Here is a 23213-nt window from a genome sequence, read left to right on the forward strand (position 1 = left end):
TAGACAATCTAGTCGTACTCTTTTATTCATACATCCAAGTCGTTTTCCACCCAGTACTTTCATTCCTTGTCGCCACTCTCTGATCGCCTTATCGAGGACACTGGTTTATACACAGCTAAATAACTATTTAATATAATTACAATAAAAAGTTGTATCGTAACTGAAATATCAGCTGCACTGTCACATTCCTTGATTGTACTTCGATTTTGTAACTTAATATTAAACTTTAAATAAGAACAATTGGTGTAAAACACATGTAGTGGCTGAGACGTCTTGTCACGGTTCGCGCGGCTCCCCCTGTCAGAGGTTCGAGTCCTCCCTCGGGCATGGGTGTGTGTGTTAAATAGTTTAAGTTAGATTAACTAGTGCGTAAGCCTAGGGACCGAAGACCTCAGCAATTTGGTCCTATAGTCCTTACCACAAATTTCAGTTCTCCACCTGCAGTGTTGAAGAGTGATCTTCACACGAGCTAAAGCGTATAACATGCAAGACTATAATAACTTATACATAAAACATTAATGAACATTTTCTAGATTAAAAATCTACCTTACTACGGGGAAGATACTTAAAAACTTTAATAAATGTATTCTCTCTTCATTCCATAAGATCACCTTAGAGAGAGCTGTTTATATTGATTCCACATTACCCTGTACAGGGCTGCTATAAACGTTTCACTAGTTTTCAGAAATTCATATTTTTCTAGATATTACATGTAAAAATATGATTGATTCATAAACAGAACGGAAGCTCAATAAATTTTAGCACTCCACTGTGGGTGCCTTTCTGCTCACATGACAAACGCCCAAGCGGTAGTCCTAATCTAGTAACATGCTACCATTGCTGATCTAAGTAGCATTGAGCCGTTTTCTGAGTTATTCACGGAGCGAGGTGGCATAGTGGTTAGCACTCTGGATTCGCATTCGGGAGGACTACGGTCCAAAGCCGCGTCCGTCCACCCTCATTTCGGTTTTCCGTGATTTTCTTTCATCGTTTCAGGCGAATGACGGGATGGTTCCTTTGAAAGGGTACAACCGACTTCCTACCCTATCCTTCCCTAATCCGATGGGATTGATGACCTCGCTGTTTGGTCCCCTCCTTCAAATCAATCAACCAGCCATCTGGTGGGGGTATGTAAATATAGTCCTTAATGTGCCCCAAAATAAAAAGCCATTTGATCTATGAGGCTAAAGGAACAGAGTACATCATCTTCATCACTGCGTCCATTCCAGCGAAGCAGAAGTTGGTCGTTTAGATTGCGACGAACATCGTTGCTCCGGTGAGTGCGTGACCTGTCTTGTGGAAAGATGAAATTCGCGTTATCAGCTGTTATGGCGACAACCACAGTCGTAACATATCAAAGTATGAAACATCCTCCACAATCTTCTCACAGAAGGTGAAAAGCTGGCAAGGTGTGAATGGAACTAGCGCCCTGAGGGTCCCATACAAACCTAATGAAGTGTGTAGACGGGTCCCAGGAATTCCAAGACTTTCGAAAAGTTATTAATTTTAACTAAATTACGTGATAAATTGCAGAAAATCGACAAAGTTGCAATATTAATTTCCATTATTACTTGATGACTAGATTCGAGCCTAAGCTCATATCAAGTCATCCAGGAAGCTATGCAATAACGTACATTACGACAGCAGCCTGACTGTTCGCTGCAGTTAAATACATCTTTAATATGAAGCAGTATAGGGCTGAATTTGTGTCATTAACGGAATTTTAAGTTTGAAGTCGGATAAAAAATGCGAAAGAAATATTTTTTTCGTGTCACATAAGTACAAATTAACAATTTTCTGACTTTTCCTTGTACTTGTACTGTAAAAGCTTGTTTCTTGCCACATTTCATGATTCTAGATCAACGGGAAGTGCGCTATACGTTTTGGTGTGCGAGTTTACGAATATCGAAGTACAGGCTCTTTCAAAGAGTGTCGTCCGATTTCTAAAGTCTGTATTTCTGAAATTAATAAACACATACAATGAATTTTGTTTTTTGATGAACGTGAAACTCAAATACGAGGGTTGGAACTTTTATAGTGGCAACTATTTATTTACAGCTCTTACAAAATAGATACTTGTTTTAAAGTTTTACTGACCTTCAAAGTAGTCACCAGCATTGTGTATAACCCATTGCCAGCCATGTGGAAGTCGTAGGGTATTCTTATAAGTGCCAGTTGTGTTGACAGTTCGAGCGGCGCGGTCTGTTGCCCGACGAATTTGTAGCAGTTCTGAAGCGAATGCCGTGAAGTGTTTCCTTCAGTTTAGAAATTGCACTGTACGTGCTTAACATTGTCCTGCACAATGATGGTCAGGTCCTGGAGAAAGTCTCATCACGTCTGTCTCTAAGCTGGTCGTAGGTTGTGTTCCAAACATGAAGAGCATAGAGACAGAAGTGATGACGCTTTCTACAGGACCTGACCACCATTTTTCAGGACAATGCCAAGCACGTATAGTGCAAGCTGTTACTGATCTGTTTGGCTGATGGAGCTGCTAAGTGCTATACTATCTACTGCACTCCCCTGACTTAAGCCCTCGTGAGTTGAACTGGATTTCTAAACTGAAGGAAACACTTCACGGCACCGCTTCAGAACTGCTGTAAGTTCGTCGGGCAATAGGCCGCGCCGCTCGAACACAACTGGCACTGCTAAGAGTATCCTACGACTTCCACATCGCTGGCGACGGGTTATACACAATGCTGGTGACTACTTTGAAGATCAGTAAAACTTTGAAACACGTAACTATTTTTTACGAGCTGTAAATAAATAATGGCCCTATTAAAGTTCTAACATACGTAGATTTTTTCTCATACCTCTTCATAGATGTTGAAGAGCCCCCCCCCCCCCCTGATATGCACGGCATATGTCAATGCGGTATTCAAATTGTTCCCACGCTGCAGCGAGCATGTCTTGAGTTGCAGCATCCACAGCTGCTGTTATGCGATGTCTCAGTTCATTCATTGTTGTTGGTAACGGAGGCACATAAACAGTGTCTTTAATAAACCCCCACAAGAAATAATCAAATACAGTCAGGGCCGGTGACCTTGGAGGCCAGTAATGTAAGGCCGATACATTTCGTCCCGCACTTCCAGATTCCAGTGTGGCGGTGCCAAATCCTGTTGCTAAATGACGTCGTTCTAATCAGTCTCCAACTGTGGGGAAAGAAAGTTCTCTAGCATATTGAGATATGTGCTTCCTGTAACAGTGTTATCGACAAAGAAAAATCGACCATACACCTTTTCCCACGAAACTGCACCAAACGTATTAAATTTTGGAGAGCCCCTCTTATGTTGTAAAACTTCATGTGGTTGTTACGTACCCCATATTCTCACATTATGACGGTTCACCTTTTCATTTAAATGTAATGTTGTCTCGTCACTAAACAGTAAGCGTGGAAGAAAACTGTCATGCTTCATTTTACCAAGAACGAAATTATAGAACTCGACACGTTGTTGTTTGTCACCATCACGAAGAGATTGCAGTAGCTGAATTTTGTATGGTTTCATGTTTAAACGTCGACGTAGCTCACGCCAGACGGACATCGGGGGCATGTTGAGCAGTCGAGCTGCACGGCGAACGGACTTCGGTGGACCCATTGTGAAACTATGACGGATGCGTTCGACGTGTGTGTCACACACTCGGGGACGGCCCGGCGATTTGCCTTTATACAAACGACCTGTTTCTCAGAATTGTTCATGCCTTCGTCTAATGCTCTGTGCCGTAGGAGCATCCACACCGTACTTAGTACGAAAGTCACTCTGAACGGTTATTACTGACCCGCTCTACGCAAATCGTCGAACGCATAACGCTTTCTGTTGTATCGACACCATTTTTAAACTGAAGTCGGCGGGCACTGCTGCTACCTAGCGGGAACGATGTACTCGAGAGTTTCATCTTTCCAAAAATACACTCCTGGAAATGGAAAAAAGAACACATTGACACCGGTGTGTCAGACCCACCATACTTGCTCCGGACACTGCGAGAGGGCTGTACAAGCAATGATCACACGCACGGCACAGCGGACACACCAGGAACCGCGGTGTTGGCCGTCGAATGGCGCTAGCTGCGCAGCATTTGTGCACCGCCGCCGTCAGTGTCAGCCAGTTTGCCGTGGCATACGGAGCTCCATCGCAGTCTTTAACACTGGTAGCATGCCGCGACAGCGTGGACGTGAACCGTATGTGCAGCTGACGGACTTTGAGCGAGGGCGTATAGTGGGCATGCGGGAGGCCGGGTGGACGTATCGCCGAATTGCTCAAAACGTGGGGCGTGAGGTCTCCACAGTACATCGATGTTGTCGCCAGTGGTCGGCGGAAGGTGCACGTGCCCGTCGACCTGGGACCGGACCGCAGCGACGCACGGATGCACGCCAAGACCGTAGGATCCTACGCAGTGCCGTAGGGGACCGCACCGCCACTTCCCAGCAAATTAGGGACACTGTTGCTCCTGGGGTATCGGCGAGGACCATTCGCAACCGTCTCCATGAAGCTGGGCTACGGTCCCGCACACCGTTAGGCCGTCTTCCGCTCACGCCCCAACATCGTGCAGCCCGCCTCCAGTGGTGTCGCGACAGGCGTGAATGGAGGGACGAATGGAGACGTGTCGTCTTCAGCGATGAGAGTCGCTTCTGCCTTGGTGCCAATGATGGTCGTATGCGTGTTTGGCGCCGTGCAGGTGAGCGCCACAATCAGGACTGCATACGACCGAGGCACACAGGGCCAACACCCGGCATCATGGTGTGGGGAGCGATCTCCTACACTGTCCGTACACCACTGGTGATCGTCGAGGGGACACTGAATAGTGCACGGTACATCCAAACCGTCATCGAACCCATCGTTCTACCATTCCTAGACCGGCAAGGGAACTTGCTGTTCCAACAGGACAATGCACGTCCGCATGTATCCCGTGCCACCCAACGTGCTCTAGAAGGTGTAAGTCAACTACCCTGGCCAGCAAGATCTCCGGATCTGTCCCCCATTGAGCATGTTTGGGACTGGATGAAGCGTTGTCTCACGCGGTCTGCACGTCCAGCACGAACGCTGGTCCAACTGAGGCGCCAGGTGGAAATGGCACGGCAAGCCGTTCCACAGGACTACATCCAGCATCTCTACGATCATCTCCATGGGAGAATAGCAGCCTGCATTGCTGCGAAAGGTGGATATACACTGTACTAGTGCCGACATTGTGCATGCTCTGTTGCCTGTGTCTATGTGTCTGTGGTTCTGTCAGTGTGATCATGTGATGTATCTGACCCCAGGAATGTGTCAATAAAGTTTCCCCTTCCTGGGACAATGAATTCACGGTGTTCTTATTTCAATTTCCAGGAGTGTACTATCGGGCCGCTGTGGCCGAGCGGTTCTAGGCGCTTCAGTTCGGAACCATGCTGCTGCTACGGTCGCAGGTTTGAATCCTGCCTCGGGCATGGATGTGTGTGATGTCCTTAGGTTAGTTAGGTTTAAGTGGTTCTAAGTCTAGGGTGTAATGTCGTCACTCAAAACGACTACACCACCGCCAGAGAGATCGAGCCGCCGGATGCGATTCTCTCGATAAACTGAACAGAAGAAAGGCTGTGTTAGCCAAAGAATACACAGCCTGTCGCAGTTCTTATGTTCGCCGCGAGGCGCCGCTAGACCACTTCACGTGCAGCACGAGAGTAGTGCAGTTCTGCCAATCTACAGTTCGTGGCCGCGCTCAGTGGTCAGCCAGCGCCGACGTTATTCATCGTCTGCAGCTCAGTCATTGCCGCCTTCAAGTCTTTGTAGCTCCGTTCCAAGTTCAAATTCACCGGATTCGACATTCAAGATTACGAGAGACTAATTCGTCACTGCAAGATTTGTGACTTGTAAATTGTGTCATTCTACAGACGCTTAGTCTAGTCGTGTCTTCTATCATTGTCAACCAACTGATCATGGACTACAGCAAACTTAAGTAATAAATACTTTCTTGTACTCCTGCTAATTAATTGTGTTTTCCTGTTGTAGCTACTAAGCAGTCTTGGCATAGTAGAACCCACTTTCCACCTCCTTGGCTACTTCATATTTTCCACATCATGTTGATGGACTCGATTATGGTGGAAGATCGAGAGCCATCATAGGAGACTGATAACCTCAGAAGTTAAATCCCATAGTGCTTGGAGCCATTTGAACCAACAGTACGATGATCAAGCAGACATCTCAATAACATAATAGTTCGGAATTGTTTTAATCGGATGATTCTTTTGATACACCATATGTAACTTAAGTGGCCTTATATTTTTATTACATTGACTTAGAAACTTCAAATTTTGACGTACAACAAAGCCGTCCTATGACTGTTCCATATTTACCGATTTAGGTATGGAACCCTACAAAGGCTGACAATTTGGTTTTCCAGTAAGTATGACAGACGTCTGGAAGATTGTTTATAATTTCACTGAAAGCTCTTGTGCAGGTCGCAAATAGAATTAACAGAAAAAAAATGCTCGTTCTGATTCACTTAAAGGATGAGAACAGAAACGCTGCTGCAGAGAAGAGCGAAAAGAAATGTTTTGAGAAAGAAATGTGCTCAAAAATGTAGGAGCTGATCTTCGACAAGTTCAGGTAAGTCGTTGAAGATGACAGTGACGACTAATGCATGGTGTACTACGCATTTAATATTTTTCAATTGAAGATTATTATTTCGTGTCTACTACAGTTTCACCAGGCGTAGGGAAAGAAATTCAAATGTTCATGACCAATTTAAGTAATCTGGATAGGATTCTGATTCTTCGGTCCTGGTACGTATCCCAGATTTTGCTGCGGAGCACAAAAACTCTGTTCGATTAAAAACACAGAAAACATGAGAAAAATAGGATATCCTTTAACACTGTTTTACGTAGCTATTCTTGCAACCGTCCTTTAACGTTGTTTTATGTAGCTCTTCCTGCATTAGTGAGCAGGTACCTTATTTTCAGTTCGATATTTTCATATAATAGCAGTCCAAGCAGACTGCCAAACTACAATGGTGATGGTTTACGTAATGACGGAACAAATCGTTTTATGGTCTTCTTAGTCTCATATAAGAAACAGAACAAATTTATCTCTCTGGGTCCACGTTTTACCGACTGGGATACGGAATCCTATACGTTGTCATCGGGGTAACACTACGTAGAAAACACTAACATTCGGTCAATCTCGTTCATAGTCCACAATCTCATGAAAGTTTTCAGCGTCCCTACCTCTCACATCCTGGTAATTAATCTTTCCAATCAAAAGGACAGTTGCATCGCTGAAGAATATGAACTTCTAGGCGAAATGTTGAGTCTCACTGGCTTGCTGCATTGTGATGTGAAATTGAAAGCGCCGATCATAATCTTCCGGTTTAAATTGCAGTACGGGCTGCAAACGGTACTGTTTTAATGCGATCACCATCGAAAAGTCTTCCACACAGCTTGCTGTGGTGTTCAAAGTTCGTGGCTTGCCCTAACCGTTGATTTCTTGGATTCCGTACGAAACTTCCCCATCTTCTTCACGGTTGCATCAGACACACTTGATCAGTTGATACTGTTCTGTTTATAGAGACAACCTGTGTCTAGTTCTTTTCTGTAATTCCTTCTGGATGCACACTGCGCTATTGTAATAGATATACGTCTCGCATATTCCAACACACAATAGCTCTTTTGTCGCTGGTCGCCATTTTGTCATGGAACTGCACTCATCACGCCAACAGGTGAGAACAAAGCAAGCTTAGTGAGTGAACGGTCCTGTTCATCCATCAGTTATATCTATTCACGCCGTACTTCGGAAAATACAGAACTCTGAAAACGAATGAACTATTTATGGCAGCCATGTGTATTGATGCTGAAGCACTGGGTGAAGTACTGAGCACGAAATTTCAAATAATTAAAAATATCGTGGTGATCTGAATACATGTTCGAAGCCTAATTATGCAGAAATTATTTCATAGATTTAGTGCCGGTTATATATATAAAACGTATGGTCTACTCTTAGAATTTTGTATCAAATTTTAACGATTACTCCACTCGTACAGTTCCACCACAATGAATGAAGAATGTTACAACAAAAACCCCGGAGATGATATAGATGCCAGATGTGTCACGCACAGTGTAGATGGCGCAACAGACGCGTATAAATTCTGTTTAGCTGCTTCTGACGCAAATCGTCGCCGGCCATTCTGCACGGCGATGACAGACGGCGCTTAACAGGGCTTTGGCTCTCCCGACGATGTATGGGGGGTCAGTAGGCACACCTATCTGGCTGTTGGATCAAAAGCAGGCCACGTCACCGGGGGATCGGACTGGTGATATATATAGCAGGTGCTCTCGGAACTCTTCCTCGCAAGCGACAGCACACTAAACCCATGAGCAGTCTATTCCAATTAAAAATATCGCCTTTCTACAAGTATTAGTTGAAAAAAGGAAGAGTTTGTAAGGGAGGAAAGATATGGGTTATAATTTAAGAAGCAAGGAACATGACTCGCAGAGTTTCTTAATGATCGGTAATGGCGTCAGTCTTGATCTTAACCTACTTACGAGGTTTGTTGTTGGTTTTTGGGGCGGAGACCAGAAAGCGAGGTCATCGATCTCATCGGATTAGGGAAGGACGGGAAAGGAAGTCGGCCGTGCCCTTTCAAGGGAACCATCCCGGCATTTGCCTGGAGCGATTTAGGGAAATCACGGAAAACCTAAGTCAGGATGGCCGGACGCGGGATTGAACCATCGTCCTCTCGAATGCGAGACCAGTGTGCTAGCCACTGCGCCACCTCGCTCGGTACCTACTTACGAGGGACGTTCAAGTAGTGTAACTTTTTTCTGAAAGCCGGTTGGTTTTGTTCAGCATTCCAGTACGCCATATTATTCCCCACTCAACTTGCTAAGAAACTCTGTTTTTCAATACTATCTACGTTCAAATCGACGGCCTACCCCACCTTACTCAGAGGTATGCCCGCATGGTACCACTCTACTGGCCAAAGTCTTGTGCATCAACAGCCCCCCTATTATCCTCATATTGCTTCCCGTGGAGTGCATCCATCATTGTGCCAAACAGGTCTAAGTCGCAAAGTGCGAGACCTTCTGTCTCACTGGAACGAGTTTACTTTGTTTAAACTTTTATTTCATTGTAATTCTCGTCCTATATAAATGTTAAGTTTTGTGCTCAGCTGCAAAGGAGTGCAGCCCTTAGCGCTATTCGTCCGCAGCGCGGTTTATTGGTAAGTGCTGAATAATAAGCGATTAACATTGAGAAACATTTTCAAATGTTAATGGATATAGCGAAGGTACAGAAACATTTAATACATAATATCTGTTAGTAGTAAAACAGGGCCTGAAGCAGCATCGATAAGTGATGGCCTTATGTTAGCCGCTATGTTAGTGAAATACTAAATCAGCAGTTTTAAATTGATTTTCTATATGGACATAAATGTTGTCGGTCATAATTGTGATAATAATTGTGTATTAATAGCCCAGAACCCACTTTGAGGAAATAAATTCGACTTAGATTGTGAATAATCTTTAAATATAGTGCAAATAGCATCTTACGTGATATAAATTCCTATCTGCGGATGTATGAAGCCTGGCTATTTCGTAACAACTTTTATGAAATACACTCCTGGAAATGGAAAAAAGAACACATTGACACCGGTGTGTCAGACCCACCATACTTGCTCCGGACACTGCGAGAGGGCTGTTCAAGCAATGATCACACGCACGGCACAGCGGACACACCAGGAACCGCTGTGTTGGCCGTCGAATGGCGCTAGCTGCGCAGCATTTGTGCACCGCCGCCGTCAGTGTCAGCCAGTTTGCCGTGGCATACGGAGCTCCATCGCAGTCTTTAACACTGGTAGCATGCCGCGACAGCGTGGACGTGAACCGTATGTGCAGCTGACGGACTTTGAGCGAGGGCGTATAGTGGGCATGCGGGAGGCCGGGTGGACGTATCGCCGAATTGCTCAACACGTGGGGCGTGAGGTCTCCACAGTACATCGATGTTGTCGCCAGTGGTCGGCGGAAGGTGCACGTGCCCGTCGACCTGGTACCGGACCGCAGCGACGCACGGATGCGCGCCAAGACCGTAGGATCCTACGCAGTGCCGTAGGGGATCGCACCGCCACTTCCCAGCAAATTAGGGACACTGTTGCTCCTGGGGTATCGGCGAGGACCATTCGCAACCGTCTCCATGAAGCTGGGCTACGGTCCCGCACACCGTTAGGCCGTCTTCCGCTCACGCCCCAACATCGTGCAGCCCGCCTCCAGTGGTGTCGCGACAGGCGTGAATGGAGGGACGAATGGAGACGTGTCGTCTTCAGCGATGAGAGTCGCTTCTGCCTTGGTGCCAATGATGGTCGTATGCGTGTTTGGCGCCGTGCAGGTGAGCGCCACAATCAGGACTGCATACGACCGAGGCACACAGGGCCAACACCCGGCATCATGGTGTGGGGAGCGATCTCCTACACTGGCCGTACACCACTGGTGATCGTCGAGGGGACACTGAATAGTGCACGGTACATCCAAACCGTCATCGAACCCATCGTTCTACCATTCCTAGACCGGCAAGGGAACTTGCTGTTCCAACAGGACAATGCACGTCCGCATGTATCCCGTGCCACCCAACGTGCTCTAGAATCTGTAAGTCAACTACCCTGGCTAGCAAGATCTCCGGATCTGTCCCCCATTGAGCATGTTTGGGACTGGATGAAGCGTCGTCTCACGCGGTCTGCACGTCCAGCACGAATGCTGGTCCAACTGAGGCGCCAGGTGGAAATGGCATGGCAAGCCGTTCCACAGGACTACATCCAGCATCTCTACGATCGTCTCCATGGGAGAATAGCAGCCTGCATTGCTGCGAAAGGTGGATATACACTGTACTAGTGCCGACATTGTGCATGCTCTGTTGCCTGTGTCTATGTGCCTGTGGTCCTGTCAGTGTGATCATGTGATGTATCTGACCCCAGGAATGTGTCAATAAAGTTTCCCCTTCCTGGGACAATGAATTCACGGTGTTCTTATTTCAATTTCCAGGAGTGTATTTTGACAGGAGAAATACATTAGCGTTGTGTGCGTGTAGTATTACGTGACTAAATTGTTAATTTTGCTTAAAGAAAAGTGCCGCCACCGCGAATAACAGTAGCGTTAAGTTCGATAAACGGTCTGCAAGTTAGTGCCATTTACACTGCTTGACAGACAACGTTGCTACACGTTCCCAGGTGGAGATTTCTTTAACAAAATAACGATCATTAGACGGGAAAAGCAGTGTTTAAATAAAACCTCGTGTTACATTGATAATAAGTTACTACTTTTATAGTAATCTTGGGGAAATTCTACAACACGCAATCAAACCATAATACACCACAGTGTTAATGGTTCATAGACCAATCAAGAAATTCAGTTCAATTTGTTTTGCTCATGGAAGCATTTAATTTTGAGTTGATCTAAGGACCAGTGTGTTGGTTTATTTTGCATATTTATAGTCCTTTTAGCTCACCGGAAATATCTTCTGCAGCAGAGCATCTAAAGTACATAAAGTGTTTTGTCAGCAGAAACGAACATTGAGTATATTGTGTAAAGTAGAGAACCATACACTTTGCATAAGAACATATATAGGTCTTGAAATGCTTACACTGACTGCCAAAGTTTTTCGTGGGTCACAATAAAAATATTCATAATAATGGATACAAAATTAATTTTTATGTAGACTTTTCCTCTTTACCCGGGTTTCAAAACGGAATCATTTACTCTGGTACGCAGATGCTCGGCAAGTTTCCATGTACCATAAAGGCAAAGAACTGGATATCACATCCAGTTAAAAGTGAAATTCAAATCATATCTTACTAGTAACTCTTGCTAGAAATAGTATGAATATTCCTATTACGGTTTGTAAAGGCAATTAGCGCTGTTTAGTGTAAAATTGCAGTAAAACAGTTGGTAACGTATTGTAAACAAGTATCAATATTTACAGATTCGGGCAATTACTTTCTTTACACAATACCAGTACAAGAAGGTAAAGTAAATGTATCTGACTTCTACTTTCGCAGTCAGTTGACTTTGCTTCACAGCACCGCAATGTAAGCTGTACTCGTCTTTCACATTTTTCCTGTTCTTGTGCTGCAGATGTGAAAACTGCAACTTATATTGTGACGAAAGACATGTTACGCAAATTATTATATCGTTACCTACGTCAAAACAAGGGCCGGGAGTAGACAACATTCCATTAGAACTATTGACAGCCTTGCGAGAGCCAGGCCTAACAAAACTCGACCATCTAGCGAGCTAGATGTATGAGACAGTCGAAATACCCTCAGACTTCAAGAAGAATATAATGATTCCATTCCCAAAGAAAGAAGGTGTTGGCAGATATGAAAATTACCGAACTATCATTTGAACAAGCCACGGCTGCAAAATACTAACACGAATTCTATACAGACGAATGGAAAAACTGATAGAAGTCGTCCTCGGGAAAGATCAGTTTGGATTCCGTAGAAATGTTGGAACACGTGACGCAATGCTGACCCTACGACTTATCTTAGAAAATAGATTAAGGAAAGACAAAACTTCGTTTCTTGCATTTGTAGACTTAGAGAAAGCTTTTGACAACGTTGACTCGAATACTCTCTTTCAAATTCTGAGGGTGGCAGGGTTAAAATACAGGGAGCAAAAGGCTATTTACAATTTGTACAGAAACCAGTTGGCAGTTATAAGAGTCGAGGGGCATGAAACGGAAGCAGTGGTTGGGATGGGAGTGAGACAGGATTGTAGCATATCCCCGATGTTATTCAATCTGTATATTGAGCAAGCAGTAAAGGAAACAAAAAAATTCTGACTAGGAATTAAAATCCACGGAGAAGAAATAAAAACTTTGAGGTTCGCCGATGACATTGTAATTCTGTCAGAGACAGCAAAGGACATGAAAGAGCAGCTGAACGGAATGGACAATGTCTTGAAAGGAGGATATAAGATGAACATCAATAAAAGGAAAACGAGGATGATGGAATGTAGTCGAATTAAATCGGGTGATGCTGCGGGAGTGAGATTAGGAAATGAGACGCTCAAAGTAGTAAAGGAGTTTTGCTATTTGGGGAGCAAAATAACTGATGATGGTCGAAGTAGAGAGGATATAAAATGTAGACTGGCAATGGCAAGGAAAGCATTTCTCAAGAAGAGAAATTTGTTAACATTGAATATAGATTAAAGTGTCAGGAAGTCGTTTCTGAAAGTATTTCTATGGAGTGTAGCATTGTATGGAAGTGAAACGTGGACGATAAATAGTTGAGACATAAAGAGAATAGAAGCCTTCGATGTGTGGTGCTACAGACGAATGCTGAATATTAGATGGGTAGATAACATAACAAATGAGGAAGTATTGAATAGAATTGGAGGGAAGAGAAATTTGTGGCTCAACTTGACTAGAAGAAGGGATCGGTTGGTAGGGCATATTCTGAGGCATCAAGGGATCACCAATTTAGTATTGGAGGGCAGCGTGGAGGGTAATCGCAGAGGGAGACCAAGAGATGAATACACTAAGCAGAGTCAGAAGGATGTAGGCTGCAGTAGGTACTGGGAGATGAAGAAGCTTGCCCAGGATAGAGTAGCATGGAGAGCTGCATCAAACCAGTCTCTGGTCTGAACACCACAACAACAACAACAACAACAACAACAACTTACAACATTTCTTTACCCTTACAATGTCAGACTAAGATGCATGTAGAAGAACGCTTTAGTATAAAAGCCTGAACCGATTCTGTAGTAAACTAAGGAAAGTTCTAACCACTTTCTGCTCAATAATTCAGAGCTCGGTTGCGAAGTAGCAGTACCCTCTAAATACAAAGAAACTGCAGTGACGAGCCAAAACATAATGACCACTTGCTAAATAACTCGTTGGTTCATCTCTGGAGTACAATAAGTCATGCATTCGACAGTTCATTCTTGTGTTTGTGGACGTACGTCGCACGACGCTGCTGTCACAGGTTCGAATCCTGCCTCGGGTATGGAAGTGCGTGATGTCCTTAGGTTAGTTAGGGTTAAGTAGTTCTAAGTTCTATGGGACTAATGACCTCAGATGTTAAGTCCTATAGTGCTCAGAGCCATTTTAACAATTTGAACGTCGCACCATATGTCCACGCAGAAGTCATACAACTTCCTTAAACAGCTGGCCGCTGATATGTGTTTGCGTTTATGGCGCGTGATAGCGACCGAAATGGAGACCACTGGATTCACATCAGGCGAATTTCGTGTCCAAGACATCAGCGTGAGTTCCCTGTCATGCTCCTCAAATGACTGTAGTACGGTTCTCGTCTTGAAACGCGGACGACTATTGTGCTGGCAGACGACATCGCGGGCTGGGAAGACATCAAGCATGAAGGGATGCAGGTGGTTCACAGCTGTCTTTGATTACTACCACAGGTTCCATGCGAGTGCAGCAGAATGTCTTCCATAACATGATACTGCTCCACCATAATGCGTCCTTGGCGCGGTGGACATTTCGAAACGCCGTTCGCTTGGATGACGTTTGTGGAGACGATCATCGACCTTGTGTAGTGAAAACGTGATTCACCCGACGAGACAACACGTTTCCATTGATCCACTGTCAAATAGACGATCCCGTGGCCACTGAAATCTTAACTGACTATGTCGTTGGGCCAACACGTGAACACTTAGGGGTCGTTTGCTGTGGAGACCCACGTTTAACAATTTACAGTGAACGGTGTGTTCCCAAACACTTATGCGTGCACCAGCTTTGGTAGTTTCACTAGCGTTCTACCACTTTTCACAGGTGTTCACTACGGTAGGACGTGAACATCCGACCAGCTACGCCGTTTTAGAGATACTCGTTCATAGGCTCTGAGTACTAATAATATCAGCTCTGTCAAGGTCGCTTCTCTCAGTAGATCTCTCCATTTGTGGCCAGTGTCATCCATCTTTGGTCCCCTTATGTACTTTCCTTCCCATGTCATTTACCTGCAGTGCCACCACGTGCCATCCAGTTTCGCAGTGGGCACTGGTGTTCAAATCCCATGGGAATCAACAGCTAAGATCATCAGTCCCTAAGCTTACACACTACTTAACCTAAATTATCCTAAGGACAAACACACACACCCATGCCCGAAGGAGGACTCGAACCTCCGCCGGGACCAGCCGCACAGTCCATGACTGCAGCGCCTTAGACCGATAGGCAATGGTCATAATGTTTTGGCTTATCAGTGTAGTAACGCTTGTTGATTGCCATTACAGGACGTGTGGACAACTTCTCTATTATAGACATTCTTACTAACGGTAATTTCCTACGACGTAGCTGTAAACCTTTATGCAACAAAAAATGTAGTAATTAACAAGCTGTACACTTTGCGCTACTCAGTTATGCACAATATCTGATGAAAGTATCCGGGCACTCCTATGTAATGCGCAACTCGCCATTAAATGTCACGAGAAGTGGACCCTCCAGTACAAACTAAAGACCCAAAGAAACTGGTACACATGTGTAATATCGTGTAAGGCCATTGCGAGAACGCAGAAGTGCCGCAACACAACGTGACACGGAGTCGACTAAAGTGTGAAGTAGTGCTGGAGGGAACTGACACCATGAATCATAAATCCGTAAGAGTATGAGGGGGTGGATATCTCTTCTGAACAGCACGCTGCTCGGCATCCCAGATATTCTCAATAATGTTCATTTCTGGAGAGTTAGATGGACAGTGTAAGCGTTTACACTCAGAAGGGTGTTCCTGGAGCCACTCTGTAGTAATTTTCGACGTGTGCGGTGTCACATTTTACTGTTGGAACTGCCCAAATCCGTCGGAATGCACAATGGACATGAATGGATGCACCTGAGCAGACACGACACCCTACGTACGCGCAACCTGTCGGAGTCGTATCCAGACGTATCAGGGCTCCCATATCACTCTAACTGCACACTCCCCACACCATTACATAGCCTCCAGCAGCTTGAACAGTCCCCTGCTGACTAGTAGGGTCCATCGATTCATGAGGTTGTCTCCATACCCGTACACGTCCATTCGCTCTATACAGTTTGAAACGAGACTTGTCCGACCAGGCAACATATTTCCAGTCAGTTTGACGATCTAACGCCCCGAACAGAATCTGGCACGATGTGCCTCAGGGGAACATCCAACATATCTGTCAACCAATGGAAAGCCGAATAACTGCTTGCATAAGGACCAGAGATGAACCACAGCAATATTGACTTGCTCAGCTTGTGAAGCTGTTTCTGTTGAATGAATCATAAGGATTTTATGAAACTGAGATAGAATGTTTAGCTGTTCTTTTAGCCTTAGAACATATTAAAATATCTCTGCAACTCAGTCGGATCATGACGTCCTCTGTTTAATTATGGCCAAAGATGAAGTTTTATCACAGAAGATGATAGAAACAGCACTGAAGCATAGCAGTGTATCAAGGATAATGCTTGTATACATTATGACTTTCCGCGCAGGCTAGACCATACTGTACATGGAATATACAGTGCATGGAATAGTTTGGAATAGATAAAACAGAAAGAAGTATGGACAACAGTAAATACAATGTTATATATATTATTTTAGCTTATGCTTGTATGTTACTGCTGAGATTTTGTATCGAAACGTCCGGAATGGGATAGTAATGCAGACTAGTATCAACTATAGTGCAAAAATACAAATTAATGGTAGAGATGTTTGGATTTCTACAAAACCGTCGACAGAACTGGATGCAGCCGTATAAACCTAAACTTTCGTTTTTTCTGTTGCTGTTTTACATTTTGACTGATATCCTAAACACTTGTTTAGCCAGTTGTTCTGGAAGTAAGATGTCATTCGTGGGAAATATCTGATGGGTTAATAACGATACCTAAAATATATACACGTGTTAATGTAACAGCATAAAATTTAAATGCCAGAAACAGAGATCACAAGAATTTGGGCTCCACTATCGACTCCTGAGAACCACACGGATGTTGAGATGTTCGTACTGTTAGTGAGCTGCTTTAATAACCATACCCAAACAGAAGAGTTCGCTAGCGTAAGAATACTTGAATAGGAGGATCAGAGGATATGACAACTTGTATAACTGAAGAAGTAAATTTGGCTCCAGTACCGATAACTGTGGACCTTCCATACGTTGAGATGCTCGCCATGCCAGACAACCAGCTGCATTAATAACCATAACCAAACAGAAGACACTAGTTAAAATAGCAGCACTTAAATTTCAAAAAACTAAGAATGCAATACATTACATAGCTGGAAAGTAACTTTGGTCCCAGTAGCGATCCCTGTGGGGTACACTGATATTAAGGTGTTCGTATTGTCAGGCGACCAACTCCTTTAATGGCCACAGCTAAATGGCACAAACCAATTAAGGCAAAAGCACTTCACTGCTGTGATAAGAGAATATAATGAACAGCAGAAAAATAATTTTGGTAACGATGTCGATCCCTGTAGGCCTCCAAGATGTCGAGATGTTCTCGTTGCCGGACTACCAGCTTGGAAGAACACTAGGGTAGTAGTGGGGTGGAAAGATAGAATGGGGGGTGGGGGGTATAGTGGCTGCTGTTGTGAAAGCAATCTGTGACGGTCTGGGATCCGACTCGCTCCTTGTTGCTGTAACTTGGCTCCGCTTCTGCCTTTAATGCGGCCCAAATCCGTTTACAATGCCACGCCGGCACAATGGCGGACCCCATCTCTCCTCTCTGCCGGGCGTGCTTTGAGCTCGGAATTTGTGCTCCCAGATTTCCCTCTGCGCCCGTCGTAAAAGGCCGACTGGGGCGTCTCCTTCGCTTTCCTTTATACGTGAAAACCTGACTGCAGGTCTGGAATGAGCTTCCGTCTAGTGCTAAGTTGGAGCTCTCCTAGGAGCTCCTTGCTGACTTCTTGTTGCTCTGTCCGTGACGGTTTCCACAGAGAACATGAGTTTCGACCACTAAGTGTGGCTCATTTAAACAGAGTCGATAACTAAGTACGAGATGCTGAAACTCGGCCTCGTTATCATAGAAACTAGCATGAAATACCTGGAAAAAATCGATACTGAAACTAATACAGCACGCGTTCACAAAGGATAGTTAAAAATTAATTTTGGTCCCAGAACCGATCCCTGTGGACCACGAATACATTTAGATGTTTGCATTCTCAGTTGCATAGAACACCACGGCTAAACTGTACAAACTGCTTAATGTAACATCACTCGAATGCAGGCTCAGAGAATATAATGCAGTGGTTCTTTATTTAAGCGAAGTGCCGTCCGTAGAGGGTCTCAGTTTGATTCCAGATTTCTCGACGTCCTGGCACCGCTCTTCATAAGGTAAGCCAATAAAAATGCATAGCTATGCAATATTGCCTCTGTTGCGCGATTTGAATCGTCATTTCCGTTCAGAAATGTCACAGTTTTAGGCGTGAAGTGACCTAGTGAACCTGAAGTGATAGGTGTGGCTCCATAAGGAAGAGTTGTAGGTGCACTGCTCTTTTTAATGTGTGTAGACGATATTAGTTCCTGTCTGTCAGTTTACGGTTTATTGTTGAACTTTTGCCTTATGAAATAATTTTCATAAATGATTACGCATATAGCTTTTTAACTACTGAATTTACAAACTTGGATACTCATGTACCCTAGCATTAATGTCCTCTACTGGAGTCAGTTATTTGTATAAATACAGGACACACCGAGACCATTACCAACACTTTCTATGTATACAGATATATAGATACTGACGTTGACGCTTTACAAAATTTTTATCGTTCTAGTGTTTGTCGGATGCTTTTTAATCACGTTAATATTTTTTTTTTACTTCTCTTACGTATCACTACGCCTGTTGCAGATATTACTTCTGATAACTGAACTTAGGTAGCCACACCACTGTTTGTTTATTTTTAACAGACATGAAGATCGCAATGGCCCAAACCGCTAATTGTGAATTGTGATCAAAATGGACCTTTACAAACTACGATTTGCAATCAATTCGAGCTACTTTTACAACGCCTGTAAGTTATCAGACGATCAAAATGAACTGTAAAATAATTTAAGGAAGATATTTGCGCGGTGTGAAAAGAGTCAGCCCGACCCTAAACAGTAAAATGTGAGATGACGATTAAAAACGTTTCTTACATTTGAATTACCCCATGAACAACACAACTTTAAAAGTTATCTAGTGAACTCCAATGGACAACACATATGATGTTGCGAGAAAGACGAACCAAATAATGCGATTTAGTGGCGAATTAACAAATTTACTAAAGAGAATGCATAAGCTACGCTTGTTCCCTTTGTTCGGGATTGTTGGAGTGTTGTATTCAAATATGAAGGACCGAGAATATCGAAAAAAATTTAAAGAAGAGCGTCCTCTTTTGTGTTATTGCGAAACTGAGAGACAGTCACGGATGTGATAGTAATTTTGGTTTGTAATAGTTCCAACAATGATGTTCTCCCTTTCGAATAGATCATTTCTCACTTTTGAGTTATTAACTTTGTCCCTTGAATTCCAAAATACTTTGTTGACTCGCACCTACGTGGGGGATATGACCAACGTAATAAAATAAGCGAAATGAGAGCTCGCACCAAAATAGTTTGGACGTATATCTTTTGTCACGTATTATTCGAGGGTAGAACTGTCAACAGATAATCTGAAGGTAGCTATATGAATCCCCCTACAGCGGGCCGCTGTGACCGAGCGGTTCTAGGCGCTTCAGTCCGGAACCGCGCTGCTGCTACGGTCGCAGGTTAGAATCCTGCCTCGGGCATGGATGTGTGTGATGTCGTCAGGTTAGTTAGGTTTAAGTAGTTCTAAGTCTAGGGGGCTGATGACCTCAGACGTTGAGTTCGATAGTGCTTAGAGCCATTTGAACAATTTGAACCACTCCCCCTCGGACGTGAGTGAGTGTGTGTGTGTGTGTGTGTGTGTGTGTGTGTGTGTGTGTGTGTGTGTTTGTGTGTGTGTGTGTTTATGTGTGGTTTATGGGTGCTCAACAGTAAAGTTATCAGCATCCTTCAGAAAACGGATGTGGTTAAAATGTCTATAATGTAAAAAAAAGGAAGAGTAAGTCTTACGTAATTACGATCGCTCTGTCCCAAACGCGCTCATTGGTCACCTATCTCGACCTTTAAGGTAGCGTGAATACGGTCTCATATTTTAAAACTGTTAATTAAAACACCAGTAATGTAAGGGGATATATAAAATAATTACTGCTCATTTACAAGAAACATGAATGAGTCCTGAGAACACATAAAGTTAAAAATCGTGCCACATTCGTACCATGTCGGTCAAAACAGAGGTCAAATAAGTCGGTAAATTAGCTAGTGATCTCTTGTATGCATATAAAACACCTTCTACTAAATTCTGGCCCACTATGGTCCCTTCGCCCACAACCACAAGACGCTGGAATGTCCTTTCGCCGGGGCAAGAAGCCATGCATCGTAAAGCAGTGTCCTATGCGAAGACGATTCAGAAAGATCTCAACTCACGATGGCCGAGCTGTTGACTTTGCTAGGCGTAGTTTCATATCCGTCACTTTCAGCCACTCTTCTTCCCATCACACACGACTCTCCAACTCAACAGTGAAGCGATAGTATGTAAGAAGATGACACACCGAACTATCTCGCCATAACGACGACACGTCTTAGCATCTATATCTGCCATTTAGTTTCCTATACATCCACGCGGCTTATAACTAGCAGAAAAAAAATTCCCAAACCTCTGTATGTGGAGAAGGGTGTTCTGTATGTTCTTGACCACTTTATCTGCTGGGTACTGGTGTTCCAGAGAGTTAAGGACTTTAACGGATTCCAAATAGTCAAGGAACTTCGCAGTCGCAACACATTTTACCTGCTCCAGTGTCACCAAACATTTAAAGGCAAACTGGAGAGCAATCACATAAATGTACATACAGAAGATTTTATGGCGCAATTTGATTACTCCTCAAGAAGGAGATGAATTCAGTAACTATCTGCGTGTTGTAAATATTGTTTCTTGGTCTAAGGTAATTGTGGCACTGACTCCAAGTGACAGGTGATTCCAGTAGAGGAGAAGGGTGAAAGAACGCACCCGCAAAACTACGGACCAATATATTTAACTATGCTTTGTTCGAGAATCCTTGAACATACTGTCAGTCTGAATATAACAAACTTTCTTCAAACTGAGAAGCCTATATCCACGAATCAGCGTGGTTATAGAAAGCATCGCTCGTGTGAAACTCATTGCCCCTTTCTCACGCGATACATGGCGAACTGTTGATGACGGGTAACAGGCAGATTCCATATTTCTAGATTGCCGGAAAGCATTTGACAGGTCACTCCACCGCACGTTGTTAAGGAAGGCACGAGAATAAGGAATAAGTTCACAGATATATGATTGGCTCGAAGACTTCTTAAGTAATAGAACTCAGTAGGTTGTCCTCGGCGGCGAGTATTCATGAGAGACAAGGGTAACGTCGGAAGTGCCCCAGGGAAATTTGATAGGACCGCTGTTGTTCTGTATATACATAAATGACTTGGCGCACAGGGTGGGTAATAATCTGTGGTTGTTTGCTGACGTTGCCGTGGTGTATTGTCAGGTGTCGAAGTTGAGTGACTCTAGGAAGATACAAGACCACTTTGACAAAAATTCTAGTTGGTGTGATGAATGGCAGCTAGCACTAAATGTGGAAAAATGTAAGTTAATGTAGATGAGTAGGATAAAAAAACCTGTAATGATCGAGTACAGTATTGCTGGAGTCCTGCCACACAAAATTGGGAGAGTGCTTAGAAAATGTAGTCCATCAACAAAGGAGGTGGCTTACAAAACACTCGTTCGACCTATACTTGAGTATTGCTCATCAGTGTGGGATCCGTACCAGATCGGTTTGACGGAGGAGACAGAGAAGATCCAAAGAAGAGCGGCGCGTTTCGTCACAGGGTTATTTGGTAACCGTGATAGCATTACGGAGATGTTTAATAAACTCAAGTGGCAGACTCTGCAAGAGAGGCGCTCTGCATCGCGGTGTAGCTTGCTCGCCAGGTTTCGAGAGGGTGCGTTTCTGGATGAGGTATCTAATATATTGCTTCCCCCTACTTATACCTCCCGAGGAGATCACGAATGTAAAATTAGAGAGATTAGAGCGCGCACGGAGGCTTTCAGACAGTCGTTCTTCCCGCGAACTATACGCGACTGGAACAGGAAAGGGAGGTAATGACAGTGGCACGTAAAGTGCCCTCCGCCACACACCGTTGGGTGGCTTGCGGAGTATAAATGTAGATGTAGATGTAGAAAATCAAGTGGCTTAAATATCGAGGCATAACGTTTCAAAGCGACTTCAAATAGAACGAGCATGTGACAACTGTGGTAAGAAAGACCACATATAGGACACTGGTTCGACCTACTCTCGAGTACTGCTCTAGTGTCTGGCATCAGTATCTGAGTGGATTGAAGGAAGACATCGATGCAATACACAGACGGACTCCTAGATTTGTTACGGGTAGGTTAGAACAAAACGTAAGTATTACACAGATGCAGAACACTATTGATAAAAATTTAGAGAACCGGCATTTGAAGCTGACTGCCGAACGATTCTACCATCGCTAACATACGTGATGCACAAAGACCACGAAGATAAGATAAGAGGAAGTAGAGCTCTTACAGAGACGTGCACAGTAGTTTTCCCTCGCTCTATTTACGAGGGGAACTAGGAAGGAAACCACTAGTACTGGTACAGGGTACACCACGCTAAGTGCCGTACCATGGCTCGCGTAGTATCTATGTAGAGGTAGATGTAGATTTAGATGTGTATCGTTAATTTTAAACGGATACAACCAATGGTGTGCATATAATATGCATAAATGAATAGTGTAAATTTGTACTTTTCACTCCTTGCGCTGCTCTTCTAAGAGGTAATTTTCTCATCACTGAATTCACGTGAAGTACAGACAGCTTTCAGAGAGCTTCGTCTTCACCTCTCGCATGACTACGAAAGTAGCTCCCCCTGAAAATCTTGGTACGTCCTCAACTGTGCTTCATTCTTTTTTTTTTTTTTTTTTTTTTTGTCATCAGTCTACTGACTGGTTTGATGCGGCCCGCCACGAATTCCTTTCCTGTGCTAACCTCTTCACCTCAGAGTAGCACTTGCAACCTACGTCCTCAATTGTTTGCTTGACGTATTCCAATCTCTGTCTTCCTCCACAGTTTTTGCCCTCTACAGCTCCCTCTGTGCTTCATACTCAACAGAAAGTGTTTCTTTCCCTAAATTATGTGACTTATTTTTTATTTCTACTCGTTTTTATTCGGACGTCAGCT

Source organism: Schistocerca serialis, chromosome 10, assembly GCF_023864345.2.
Source record: "Schistocerca serialis cubense isolate TAMUIC-IGC-003099 chromosome 10, iqSchSeri2.2, whole genome shotgun sequence".
Classification (NCBI taxonomy): Eukaryota; Metazoa; Arthropoda; class Insecta; order Orthoptera; family Acrididae; genus Schistocerca; species Schistocerca serialis.